At 33.8% G+C, this 14,763-nt stretch overlaps 1 protein-coding gene across 4 annotated transcripts in view; it reads right to left on the bottom strand.

Moving 5' to 3' along the window:
* The window catches only part of Tmem117 (transmembrane protein 117), a 469,276-nt gene that overhangs the window by 382,521 nt on the left and 71,992 nt on the right, over nucleotides 1–14,763 (bottom strand). The window lies entirely within an intron of this gene.

The raw sequence follows: 14,763 nt of genomic DNA, 5'->3' as shown, positions 1-14,763 counted from the left end.
AAAATAATCCTAATGTGAGAATTTAGTATCCAGAGACTGTTCATTATTGTGGCATGAAAAAAAAATAAATTAACACACACTACTTGCTATTTTTTATTTCATGAATGTGTCTTTGGTTCATACTGAAACCACTTAGGGTAAGTGACAAAGAAGTTATCTAAATTCCATATCATTTCCTTTTGCTTCATTAGATCCATTCTTAATGCTGGTCAGATGATAAAATGAAGCACAACCTCATTTATAAGAAGATACAATTGTTTAAGGTACATGAAGATCTGAAAAAGAAATAAAATCTTTGTAATAAGTCACAGATGACTTTAAAATAGTTCATACTCAAGAGCAGTCACATGAGCAAGCTCAAGGGGGGAGGAAGTCAAGGATGTGTGTTATGGAGGCTGGTGTGGATCTCAGCAAAATATGATTTCCACTCAGATCCCTAAAATCCCATTCACAAAGACAAATACCAAACTTAGAATGTTTAAGTTCAAATACCTTAAGAAAAAATATTTTTAAATGAACAATGAAGTAAAAATTACCAATATCACAATTAGTCCAAACAAATTTTTTGATTTATGATAAAGGAAAAAAATGAGGGCACTAGTATCCTGAAAGGTTAGAAAGATTTTTTTTAAGTGAGAATAATAAAAAATTGAACATAGATCACCCTGGTCTCTCCCAAGACAAATTTTCTCTATTATACTTATCTCCATTCCTGATAAAGCATGTATGAATAATGATAAGATAGATTATATAAATGTAGAAATTATAATTACAATTGGGTAGGTCTGAAGTCTTATAATAAAATTTCTCACTAGAGAAAATATCACCTTTTTAAAAGTTATGAAATTATGTGTGTGTGTGTGCATGCCTGCGTGCACACACGCATGCATGCGCACCCATGCATGCTTCCATCTGGAAATGACCACTCTAGCTCTCATATAGCCATAGGAAAAATATAATAGGAAAAAATAATCTTTCAAGATTTAATTACCAAACTTTCCCTTGGATCTTACTTTTATTAAAATAGCATGTTAATGTCATTTGGAAACCAGGCTAACAGAAACACTATCCTACTTAAATTCTTAGATGGAACAAAAAAGTAAAAAGCCAGATTGGGTTTCATTACCTGGTTTCTTGACCTGTGCTAGAGAAGCAAAGGGCAAATACAAAAGTCAGCAGAACATGACTGCATAACTGAAAGGAAAATGTGGAAAACTCTCTACTGAAACAAATAATACTAGTATTGAAAATTATCAGATTACAGAACTTGTTGAGTAATTGATCCAATTAATTAATTCAATTAATGGAAAGCCAGATATTTTCAAGCCTCCACACAACACATTGACAGGCATATGTCAGTAAATAGATTTTAAGCATAGACTGCTTGGAAGTTAAAATATATGACATACATATCTTAAAGCAAACTACAAAGAATATTTACTCATTCCTTAAACAAATATTTAATGTGTGACCTTATATGCCAGACAAAGTCCTAGGTGTCAGAGATACAGCTGTGAGCAAATCAGGAGAGAGCTCAGAATCAATCATTATTTTGAAATGTAGAGGAAATGCTTTAGAAATGTTTAGGAAATGTTTTAGACTCATGGGCTCTCTTCACTCAGGAATGCGTTTGTTGCAAGTCCTTTTGGCATCAAACCAAGATCTATTTATTTAATTCAGTAATTTATAACCAAGAACCACAAGAACTGGAAATTAGAGTTCATTTAAGATTTAAATGTGAATTTCTTTCTTAACATATTCATGTGTCAAAAAATTATTAATGGATGTACTTTAAGAGTCAAATAATAATGGTGGTGGTTTTAAGAGTGAGTTGCAAATAAAACATTGTGGGTTGACTTACACTGGCTGAAATAATACAAGTTAATAAAAAGGAGAAACATGACAGTACCATTTATGCTGTCTTTGCAAGCTGATTGTCTGGTACTAATTTCGGCCATTAGAGTCATTAGAACAAAATGGCAGGTTGACACAGCTTGAAATTCACTGGAAAAAAACAATAAAAGTGCTACAATACATTAAGGTTAGAACTGGTATTGACCCATATTTTTAGTCAAATTTCATTGTAAGTTTCTCGTGGACAACTTTAAAATTAACTCAATGATGGATCACCTAATACTAAAAACGTACATACAGACTGCCATCAGATGACTGCTCTCAAAAATGATATTTCAATACAATCCAATCAAGAACCTTGGAGCTATCTTAGAATATCACGTGAAAATTTACTATCTCTGCCCTGTGGGGTGACCATTCGTGGTGTTGGCATGGGACAGTAGTGATTTATAACTATAATTCTGGCATAATTAATAATAGTGACCTCCCTCCTTTCTGAAGTATACTGGTTTGGATAATAAATTATGGTTGTCTCTCAGTATCCACAAAGGATTGGTTCCAGAACTTCCACAAATACCCAAATCCATGGATGTTGAAGTCCCTTATATAAACAGCATGATATTTGTGTATAAGCCATGTACATCCTCCCATATACTTTAAGTGATCACTAGATTATTCATAATACCTTGTACAATGTAAATGCTATTAAAATGCTTGTTATACTGCATAGTTAATCAATCTGTCCATGTTCAGTACACATGTAATGTTTTTCAAATATTTTCAATCTGTGGTAGGTTGAACATGAATATATAAAGCCCACAGACATGGGGGGATGATTGCATATGCCACATTTCCTATAGGTCACAGAGTGTGCAGTTTTGTAACATTTTTCATTAGAGAAATTTCAGGAAATAACAGAGTAAAAACATTTCTTATAAGTCAACAGAAGAAACAAGCATCATTAAGAATGGTATATTTCTGTGACTCAGGAGGCTGAGGCAGGAGGATCACAAGTTTGAAGGCAGCCTCAGCAACTTAGCAAGACACTGACTCAAAATAAAAAAATAAAAAGAACAGGGAATATAGCTCATTAATTGAGCACCCCTAGGTTCAATCCCCAAGACCAAAAAAAAAAAAGAGTGATACATTTTTGACATGACCATATATATGTATTTATAGATCTAAGTATATGTTTATGTTATCAATAAGATCCATCTTGAATTATGCAGATCATCAACCTCGATATGGTGAAGGTGATTGTAAATATAGTTTAGAGTCATCAGAATAATCTGGTGTTACACAAACCTATGCATCTATTGGACGTGAGGTAAGAGTGGGACTGCTAGATACAATATTAGTAAACTGAAATGGCCTAGAATATCAGAATCTATCCTGGAAATTCAATGGGCTTAGGACCACTAAGATACCAAAAAACCTTAACAAGATTATTTAGAAACATATTTAAAAGTATACAACATGCTCATATACTTTGTGAAAGACATAGGTAGACAAGTCTAAGAGAAAATTCTTCAGAAAAAAAATTAGCTTCTGTATTCTCATTAGCAAAAGAATGAAACGGAACATTTCATTTCTACCTCACTGCCAGACCTTTTTAAATCATGTTCTTCTTCAATCATGGCCCTATTCTTGGGAGGCTGTTAATACAGAGGATCAGAAAGAGCAGAGGCTTCTAGATTCATAAAGAATACATGAACTTAGGTCTCCAACATGGCAGAGCATTTAGGGATGATTAGGTGAATTCTGGTGAAGATCAAGGTATCAAGGGTCATGGCTTGGAGATCAGGTTTTCATAATGATTTAGTCCTCAGGGAATGAATGAGGCAGATAGTGCAGCCACCCACCTCCGTTAGAAGCACATGAGCTGAGTGTATCAGTCACGTTAGAGCCACAGAGCCAAACAGATGATAGAAGACCATCACCCAAGCAGCATTAGAAGAAGGGGTAGAAAGGTAAATTCAAACTGAAGAATTTATGTTCAGAACCCCTATATTTCTGGAGACTTCCATAAACCTTTAGTGATAGAAATAGTCATCTAAAAAATTTACCAATATTGTACCCTCTACTCACCTCATAAGGCAAAACTCAGAGCAAGATTATTTTAATTTAGAGAAAAAAGTATGGCACTACACATAAGATGCTGACTAGGAAATATAAAAGGGGAAATGAGGAGATATTTTCCTCCAGAGGACTCCAAGCTGAAATTAACACTATTATCCATTAAGACTTCTGCTCCCAAACCTCCTACATGATTTGGCCATCCACATACACAAGAAACAAATGGCACCTGCAGTGATTTAAAGGAGTATATCTACTTTGTTAAAGTCAGAACATTGGTAAAGACACATCACCAAGCATTCACAAACCAGCGAGGATGTTCTCTGTTGCAAATAACAAAAACAAAACTAAAACTAGTTTAAATTATAAGGAGTCCTTCTTTATTTGCTTTCTTCTCAGATTTTCTTCCTTTTTTAAGATCATTTTTGCTCCCTAAACCAAACATAATTGGTTTTCTGCATACAATAAATGTTCCGAAAATAATGCAAACTGTTTAACTAAAGGGATGGAATGACTTCAATCAAGACTTGATCCAACACACAAGTATTATTACTGAAGGCTTGATTTATCTCCATTTCATAATTTCAGCTCCTTAGGTTGGAATCTCATCATAGCTAATGCCATATACCCTCTCCTCCAATGCATTTTCACACCTTTTTGTTTCCCAGAAGATAGAAGTAGTCTTAAGGAATGTGTCTTCATTTTTGTCCAGGGAGGAGAAGATGATGCTTTTACCCTCAACAGATATATGAAAAACTGTTCAACATTTCTAGCAATTAGACAAATGAAAATTAAAACTACACTGAGATTTCATTTCACCCAGTCAGAATGGCAACTATCAAGAATACAAGTAACAATAAATATTGGCAAGGATGTCAGGAAAAGGTTCACTCATACATTGTTGGTGGGACTGAAATAAACCAATCCCCAAAACCAAAGGCCGAATGTTCTCTCTGATATGTGAATGCTAACACGCAGTAAGGTCAGGTAGGGGAAAATAGATGTCCATTGGATTAAACAAGGGGGAATAAAGGGAAGTGAGCAGGGATGGGAATAGGAAAGGCAGTAGAATGAGTGTGACATAACTTTCCTTTGTTCATATATGAATACTGGACTGTGCAACTCCACATCACGTACAATCACAAGAATGATAAGTTATACTCCATGTATATATAATATGTCAAAATACACTCTACTTTCATGTATACCTAAAATAAATAAATAAATAAATAATTTTAATTAAAAAAATAAAAACAATAATTAGCTAAGCCTGTCTCACCTGCTACACTCTGAGATACAGATGAAATTAGTTCCCTGGCACCTTCTTGATCCCTAATACAAGTGAAATTTGCCTAACATGGTACTGAAGAATACACAGCCATAAATTGGAAGGCTCCAGAGTCCTTGAGTCCCTGTTTGGAATAGAAGTGACTGCCATGTTTGGGACTGATTGTGAGTAAAAAATTCAATAGGTCTGAGGCACTATATAGTATTATTATATTATCTCTTTATTATATTTTATTTTACTACCTACTGTGTAGATACTACACTATCTATAAACTGCAACAAAGTGAAGGCCTTTTGTTACCACTGTGTCCCCACAATATGTGCTAGGATTTGAATATAGTTGGTAAGTCCACAATACAATCATCCCCAACATTAGCTGCTGTCACCACATCACACACTAATGTGCCAAAGCTTTTCCTTGTTCTTTTCAATTCTCATTCTATTCTCCTCAACATCTATTCAAATTTCCCCTCAGAGCCTCTAGGTAAAGCCACTTTCACTCTTAGAATATGACACTGGTCCCAACCTCTAAAAGGTATTATTGCCATCAAACATGATTTCCTTCCACCTCCTGCCCACTCACACTCCACTTGCCTAACTTCAGGGATATTCCTACTTCCTACCCTTGTTTCTCAGAGGATGATGTAATCCTCTCAGAAAATACCCTATCTGTGGCTTTCTAAAAGAATACCCTCCCCTCCCTGGGGATCTTGCTCCAGCCATCCTTCATCTTCTTTGTATATCCAAGTTCTCCTTTTGTCCTCACTCTTTTTCTCTTGCCTCAAAAGTTTCTTAAGTCAATCCTAAAACTAATACTTACTTGATCTCATGTCCTTGAACTATCATCCACTATCTTTGCCTTTTCATGCAGACTTCATGAAAGAGGAACCATGACATCCCTCACTGAGATCTTACTTGCCATGCAAACACAACACTAAAATTCTTCTGGCCAATGTAATTTACCTCAACCACTGCCAACTCCAGTAGAAATGTATTGACCTTTGAGGTACTAGACATCTTGGCTGCATATGACATAGTATCCTTCTTTCTTGACTTCCCTAACACCAATGCAACTTTTTTATTCTTTCACTTGTCACACAAATTATAATGTTCCCGTGGTCTGTCCTGAGTCTTCTCTTTATCATATCACAACATGGTCTCATCCACTCTCGTGGTTTTAACCCTCAGTATCTCCCACAGAGGAGTTTCACTTGCCCACTGTCCTTCTGGATATCCTATTGGAAAATCAAACTCAGTATATAAAAACAAATTAGAAATTCTCACTCTTTGCCCCAACAAATAATAATGCCCTCATCTCCAATGTGGCCTTTCTCATCCCGAAATCCATGCCTACTTCTGAGTTTACTATTTTATCATTTTCAGAATAACTCCAGGTAGAATTCATTCTTCCAGCTTACTTTCCATTTCAATCAACACTCCTATTATTTTAGGTCCTTACTTGAATATTATTCTTTCAAAATTTAGGTTCTCATTTTCTCTGGATGAGGTTTTTTTTTTCAACAAATGCATAACTGTCCTTTTCCATCTCAAATTCACCTATAGCCCACAGATCTAACTAAAATGCAAATGTGATCACATGATCCCTTTATTTAAAACATTTCAATGATCATTATTTCCCTCTTTATGTAAAACATTGAAATGATCATTATTTCCCCCATTGTATCAAATCTAAGCTCTTCAACATTGAGACATCACTTGGTTTGACGCAAGCTTATCCCTCTCTCGTTACTCTCTACCTTCCATTCTGTTTCCACTAAGACTAAGCTGGCCATGGGGTTTTATGCTGAGCTCTCTGCCTATCATACTCTTGCTTCCTTTCCCATCACTTGACTAGCTCCTATACTTCCTATACTCCTTGAAATGCATGTCAGAGGCAATCTTCTACAGATCTCCTTATTAAAAAGTTCATATATTGAAGTAACCATTCAAAATAGCTTGTAGGATGGACTCAGAGGAACTAAGTTCCTTTCAGTGCAGACAAGGAGGAATAGCCCCTTGCCAGATATACTGTAAGAGATTTGATTATACAACATTTCAGATCCAGTCCAATTCTGGGATTGTATAATTTGTTTTGTCAGTGAAAAAATTATCTCAAAATCTGATAACCTAAATGACTACTAGCTTTTTAAAAAGCATTATCCTTATTAAAATAAAAAGTGGTCCTCCTTATGTTTTATCTGCCATTATATGCCTCTCTCATATATGAGACAAACCTAAAGTAACATACTGAAGATATTCTTTAAAGGTCAAGGTAATATTTAATATTTTAAATACTAGAATACTAAATGTAAGAACTATTTCTTATGGCTTGAATAGAGAATAGAATTTAAAATTAAATTGGATCCTGGCATTTGAAATTATTCAAATCAGATAAAAGTGAATACATGAAGTACTCATTACAGATTTGTGTAAATTTATAGTTTCTAACCACATGAATCCTATTTCTTTCTTTCATTTTTTTTCTTTAAAATTTACTAACTGAAAAATTTTAACATAGTACAAATAACTACAAGAAGAGAATTAAGACTCATAGTATAGCTCAGTGGTATACTTAGAATATATGAGGTCCTAGGTTCAATTCTCAGCACCAAAAATTTTTAAAAAATATATATATAAGTAATATAAATAAATAAAGATGAATAAAGGAATCATTCCAAGATTCAAATATCAACAAAGAAAATTATCTAGCAAACACAATAGAATACCATTAGGCAGAAAGGGTACTCTCAGTAGACAAACTTGGCTTTATACAATAAGATCATAAAACTTTTGCTCCCCAAGGGCATTAATCCATTAATATTCAGATCAAATCCTGTTACTTCAGTGTACAAAGAGAATTTTAAAACACCACACAGATGGTTACCTTTCCCTATTAGGAGTAGGAGCTTACTTAAAAAATGTTTGTTATTCACTAAATTTGGCAGAAAAACAAACATTGAAAATTGAAATATAATTCCTTATAATACTAAAAATTTTGTTAAATGTGAAATTAAAAAGAGATTCTAAAAAGAAAGCAAAGTGAGAGTGTAATTAGAAAACTGCAAAAGTGATAGTGCTCCCAGAGTGAGTTTAATGCCAATTTTGAAAGTGTATTAAGATACAATTTTAATAAAGTAAGAATCTCTTAACTAAACATGTGGAATAAACTATTCTCACTGAAAAACAGTAATAAACCTTCCATTTTATTGAAAGAGTCCAAATGCAATGTTTTACTATTATAATTTGACTCTTGACCATTAAACCATCCTTAGGCTTAACTAATTTAAATTGCTTACTATTTCTCAACAGAAAAACCCTAACACCAAAGGGAAAGAAAAGGCATTCATTTATTATTATCTAATACTTTACCTTTTAAGTAAAACTAGGCACAGATAAAAAGGAAAATAAATTTACATTATATCTTAGCTTGTAGCCCAAGAAAATATTTAGTAGCATACTTAATTTTATATGTAAAATATACTTCATAGTTTTGATAAAATCCATTTGGTCTGTGTTTTACATACAGATGTACTAAGTGTAATCATATGAAATAAAATTTCTAAGGTCAAACCCAATTTTATATTGTTCAAACTAATAAGCCATAATAAGCTATCTTAGATTAAAATCAATTCTTTTAAAAGCAGGGGGCAAGGAAAGAAGGGAGAAACTTTGGATTGAGTAGAGGAGAAAAAAGGGAGGGAGAGGTGGGGAGGGGAGGAAGTGTGAGGGGGGAGATGGTAGAATGATATGGACATCATTACCCCTATTTATGGGTATGATTTCAAGAAATGTACATGTACAACCAGAAAAATGAAAGGTTGTGCTCCATTTGTGTAAAACCTTAAAAAAGGAAACGCTGACGTCCCTGGTTTTTGACCTGTCCTAATCAATCATAAGAGTTGGAAGCCAGGCCCCTGACCACAGGCAGGGTAGAAGAGGGAAGAGAATCTGTTTTCCCACAAACAGAAATATTGGAAAAGGAAAGGAAAACTAGGTCAGAGGTCAAGAATGGGCCACGACATTCACATCTCCAGTATTCCTATTATCTGTCTCCAGGTATCCAGGTCTCTATTTTCATCCTGGATTTGTTTTTTATTCATAGCTCTCCTCAAACTCTTGCAGACTTGTATCTTGTACTTGCAGATTTATTATTCTGTCTACACCTTCCATTTTTATAGATTTACTAAGTAAAGATATTAAAAATTCATAACAGAAATCTAAATAATAGAGTACTAGTATCAAACACAGAGAGATATTAATTACAGTTGCTTTGCTTTTCAATTCCCCAGTTATATCTCAGAATAATGTATTCTAACTCCTTTGTTTAATAAATAAGAAAACTGAGGCATAGTAGAAATAGCCCAAGAATGGTCACACAAAAAAAATTAAGACAGAGTCTTGGTCTCTTTTGAAGAACTTTAAGGTGAGTAAAGGAGTCTATCAATTATCATTTCTTTCAAATTAAGAGTAAGGACCCTTTGGGAAATTCTGTAATACAATTCTAAGCCAAGGTTAAAGTAGAATCAAAAGATCAAGGCTCAGCAATCACTTGGATAATCAGCACCAAAACGGGTGTTTTTACTCCAGTTAAAATAAAAATGTATCTAATACTTTAAAAATATATCAGTATTATGAAGTGGAAGCAAAGTAAATCAGACAACATAAGAATTTTTGTTAAAAATTTAATAAAGGCTGTTTTACATAAATTTTTATGTGGTAAGAGTCACTTGCCCTATTTTACTCAGACTCCAAAGCTAAAAACAAAAATTAGAAATAATGTATAATTTTAAATACTGTGTGTTTTTATATCTATGTAGTAGGTCATATGGCAAAGTATTCATTTAACTGACAATATTTTCATAATTAAAAATGCATGTACTACATATTTGTTGAGTACCTGCTATGGGCTTGATCAGTGATTTGTAACTTAAATATAATGGCAAGTGGGGAAAACAGAGCCAACATATATTTTATGCATAGTAAGAGAAGTTAGGAGACAGGGAGACTAGTAAGATAAAAATGAAAGAGTGCCAGTAAGAAAATTTAAAATCTAGGGTTGCTTTAAGACAAAAGGCTCAGAACAACACTAAGAAAACAAAATAATACTAAGTCTGGGGATACTGCAAAGTAGAGGAACTAAACCTGAGTCTTCAACTGAAATAAGGATCCTCCAAAGAATCTGAAGTTGTCATAAAACTATAGTACCTCCTGGGTTCCAAATTTGGCAAATGCAAATACTCCTTGGAGAAAAACAAACTAAATTTAAATCCTCAAAATGTAGAAAAATTATAGTATTAAGTATGAGCTAAAAATAAAAATTCACCCAACATAAAAAGAAATGTGAGAGTTGACAGCAATAGCAAATAAAGTATCTAAGCAATACAAGGACTATATATTGGAATTATCAAATGTAAAGCATTTTTAATCTGCTATATCCCAACTTCACATTCTTAGGAATTCTTCTTCCTTCTTAAACATATGGAATATAGTTATAATTTCAACATCTTCATGCACTTATTATATGAACAGTACTGGGTTCTTCTATTGGATATTCTTCTTATTATGGGTCATATTTTTCTGGTGATTTTTTAGTAGATGACAGGCATTGTGAAGTTTTACCTTCTTGAATGCTAGATATTTTTATTATTCTATGAATACTCTTCGAGTTTATTGTTGAGGATATATTTAAGTTACTTGGAAATAGTTTGATCCTAATAAGTCTTTCTTTTAAGCTTGTAAGATGGCAGGACCAGAAAAGTCTTTGGGGTTAATATTGTCCCACTAGTATTCTTCTGAGTACTATATCTGATGCACCATAAATGACAAGGTTTTGTCTTTCTACCTTGTGGACCCACTATTCCTGGTCCTGTGTGAGCTCTAAGAATTCTTCCTGTATTCCTTTTGAGGTTCTTTTCCCAGCCTTAAGTGGTTTCTCATGTCATTACTCTTAAAAAATTTGAGAAAATTTTCAGCTTTCTGGAATAATTTCTCTGTGCTCTTCTTTCCTCTATGGCAGTCTTCCCTCAAATTCTAGCTGTCCAATCCCCCCACAAGCCCTGGGCAGGAAGTATTGGCACATACCTGTAATCTCAGTGACTTGTGAGACTAAGGCAGGAGGATTGCAAATTCAAGCCTGGCCTGAACAACTGAACAAGACCACATCTCAAAACAGAATAAAAGGTGTTGAGGATGTAGCTCATTGGTAAAGCATACCTGAGTTCAATCCCCAGTACCGCAACGAAACAAAATCTACTCTGTTTCTACAACTCAGGGAAACTCCAGGTTCTATCTGATTTCCTTGTTCCTGTGTTGAAGTCAAGAAACTCTGTCCAGGAAGTAAGCTGGAGTAATTGTAGGGCTCACTTATCTTAAAAGACAAAGATCTTAAAATCAGACAATGAAGACAAATACTCTACAGGAACAATAATTATAGAAGACTTCCCAACAGCTGCTGAGGGCCACTGCTAAGTAAGAATGACGCATGGCATGACCCAGGTCATTTGCAATGACATTGCATGTAAGGTGACCTTGCTCAAGGACCAGGGCGGATCTGGGTTTAGGGCGGATCGGGTTTAGGGCGTTCCCGGTTTAGGACAATCCGGGTTTAGGGAGGTTCCAGGTTTAAGGTGTACCCTGCTGGGAATAGGGCGTATCCTGCTGCCTCAGGCGTGCCTGCTCCTTGAGTTCCCGTTGAGTTCTCGCGGGATTCAGAGAGTATTTGGGATTTCGCCCAGAACGTGAATTGGGCCCAGAACGTGGATTTCCCCCAGACAGTTCGAGAATAAAGAGTTGCTGTTTGAATCTACAAGGTGTGTGGTGGCTCGTGATTTTGTGCCCAGCCAGACTGCGGCAAACAGCAATAGTGGATGTCATAAGACAGGACTTCAAAGGGCTGACAAGAAGTAGCTATCCACCTAGAACTGTGCACCTAGAAAAATCACCTATCATGATGAAGGCATTCACCTGAAGCATCAAAGAGTAAATGAGGCAGCTGAGACTTAAAGGGCCAAGATGGCTAAGAGAAAGAAATGCATTTTAGATGAGACCAGTTTATCATTGCTTGTAGATTTGCTTGTAGATTTGCTGATTACCAGTGTCCCTTAGGGATGAAATGGAAAACTATGGTCTACACTTAGAATCAATGTCACTGTGTCAGAAACACAAAAATTGAAATTTATGTCTTCCTATGAACTCATGCCATGAGAGACCAAAATATCAGAAAAAGGGAAACTCTAAAAGTAACTTAAAATTCTAACACAATCTCTCAAAGAGCATTTTCTAACACCTAAACTATGTAGGTGAGAGGAAAGAGCAAGTAGAAAATTGCTGATAAGAGAAAAAAGCTAAGTACACATTTTAGTAGTATCACCATGCTGAGGAAATAAAAATTGGAGTTCATGGTACATCAAAGTAGAAGAAATCTGGGCAATGTCAGGCTTTAAGTTGTAATACATGAAGGGCTACAATGCAGTAAGAAACCAGAAACAAACCAGACCAAAGGAATCCTGAAATACAGGTTCTATTTTCATGACAGAAAAAAATTAAGTGTTTCCTAGGAAAGATTATATAAGCATGAACATTTACTGTTCTACAAATGTTATCTTATAATATTCAATTAAAATTATGCATACAAATAAATAGAAAACAAAAAATTACTGAAAACCAAGAGTGAAGTAAATTATATAAGCAGACTCATTAATAATAAAGATACTGGTGTTATAAGCATAAATATCAAAATGACTATAACTAATATGTCCAAAAATGCATGAAAAGATTATTAATTTTTCCAAAGAACTGGGATCTCTTTTTTTTTTTAATCAACTGGAAAATTTAGAACAGAAAAAGAATAATTAGAATTAATAACTGATAAATTTAACAACAATTATACATATACATGCCTTGTTGGATTCTATTTATATGTTTCCAAAAGTTTCAAACTAAGCAGAACAGTGATTCCTAAAAGTATGTAAGGACAGGCAAGAGGAGTTACAAAAGCTCACAAAGAAACTTTTATCCTGGTTGTTGTGACAGTTTTACAAACATAAACACAGGTCAAAACCACACACTTAAATAAGTGCAGTGTCTTGAATGTCAATCATACCATAATAAAGTTGTTTAAAAATAAAAAACAATAATATCATTTAAGATGTAAAATATGTGTAATTCGATTTTTTAACAAAAACAGGCCAAAGGCAAAATGCGGTACATGAACAGATGCTATAAAGTTATTGGAAAATGTTGGCAATAGCATTTAGACACTAATGAGTTATCTGTATTGACTCTCCAGGGTAATCACAAAAAGAATAAAAGCATTTATAACTAACAAAGAAATGGAGTAGAAAAAAAAATAAGGTATAAAAATATTTGGTTTATCCAAAGGAATGCAAAAAGAAGGGAAAAAAGAACAAAAGAAGTATAAAGCAAATCAAAAACTAATACTATAGCAAAATGATAGATTTAAATCCAAGTATGTTGATGTTTACATAATGCAAAATTATTAACTATCACAATTAAAAAACAATTGTCATAAAGATTCTTAAAATGAAGGAAAATAAAAGCAAAAACTGAAACAGCATAACCCCTAAATACCTTCTTTTCTAAATATTATATTTCAGGAAGAATGAACCTCACTCCTGAAGTGATCTCAGAAGAAATATCTGAGACAAGAAGGAACAGTGGGAGAATAAACTGATAAACATCTATTAAATCTTTTAAAAAAATTATATAAAACAATAAAATTAATGCCTATTTTCTTCTGGGACTAGAAAAGAAATTAAAAACTAAACAAAAATCCCATGTGGATAAAAGAGGGTAATCATCGTTAAAATGTTCTAAGGAACTTTGACTATTTGGAAGATGATTAAAATATTGATCAATGATAGACTTGCTGGGTTTTTAAACATGTGCTGTAAACTTTCAAGCATAGCTAAAGCCACTAAAAGGTAGCATTGGATGCATAATTTCTAAACCCAGTAGAGGAATGAAAAAGGATAGAAAGAAGAAAAGGACAAACAAAATTCAATCAATTTGGACAGAAAAAGGAAGAAGGAAGGAAGGGAGTTCTGCTAAAAGAAAATGCAAAAAAAGTTTGCAGAATCAAGACCTCATATAAATGCAATATATTGATCCTGCTACTTAAAAACAATAATTTATAGATAAAATACAGATAATTGATCAAAAAAATAAAAGCCAAAGATGTATGTTTGCATGAAATGTGTACAAGAATACAAGTGTTGGAAGTAATAGGCTGTAAAATTATATAGCCAACAAAACTAACCAAAAGTAAGCTAGGGTAGTTATTAATCATTATATTATGACCAATATTAAATTCTTCAGGTAAATACAATGATTTTTAAATTGTTAGGAAAGATAAGACTAAATATATAGCTAAGGTTGAGTCAACAATATAAAACAAAACTTGATAGAACTATAGGGAATAATTAGGAAATCCATGACCATAGGGTGAGATTTTAACTTCCCTCTTACTTATTAATAGGTCGTACAGACCAAAAACAAGACAAAAAAAACTGACCAAGAAATAGAATA

The sequence above is a fragment of the Marmota monax genome, unplaced genomic scaffold, assembly GCF_021218885.2.
Source record: "Marmota monax isolate L192 unplaced genomic scaffold, Marmota_monax_Labrador192_F-V1.1 WCK01_AAM20220418_F8-fsc00012, whole genome shotgun sequence".
Lineage (NCBI taxonomy): Eukaryota > Metazoa > Chordata > Mammalia > Rodentia > Sciuridae > Marmota > Marmota monax.
The sequence above is the reverse complement of the archived record's forward strand: the minus strand, read 5'-3'. Positions and strand labels throughout refer to the sequence as shown.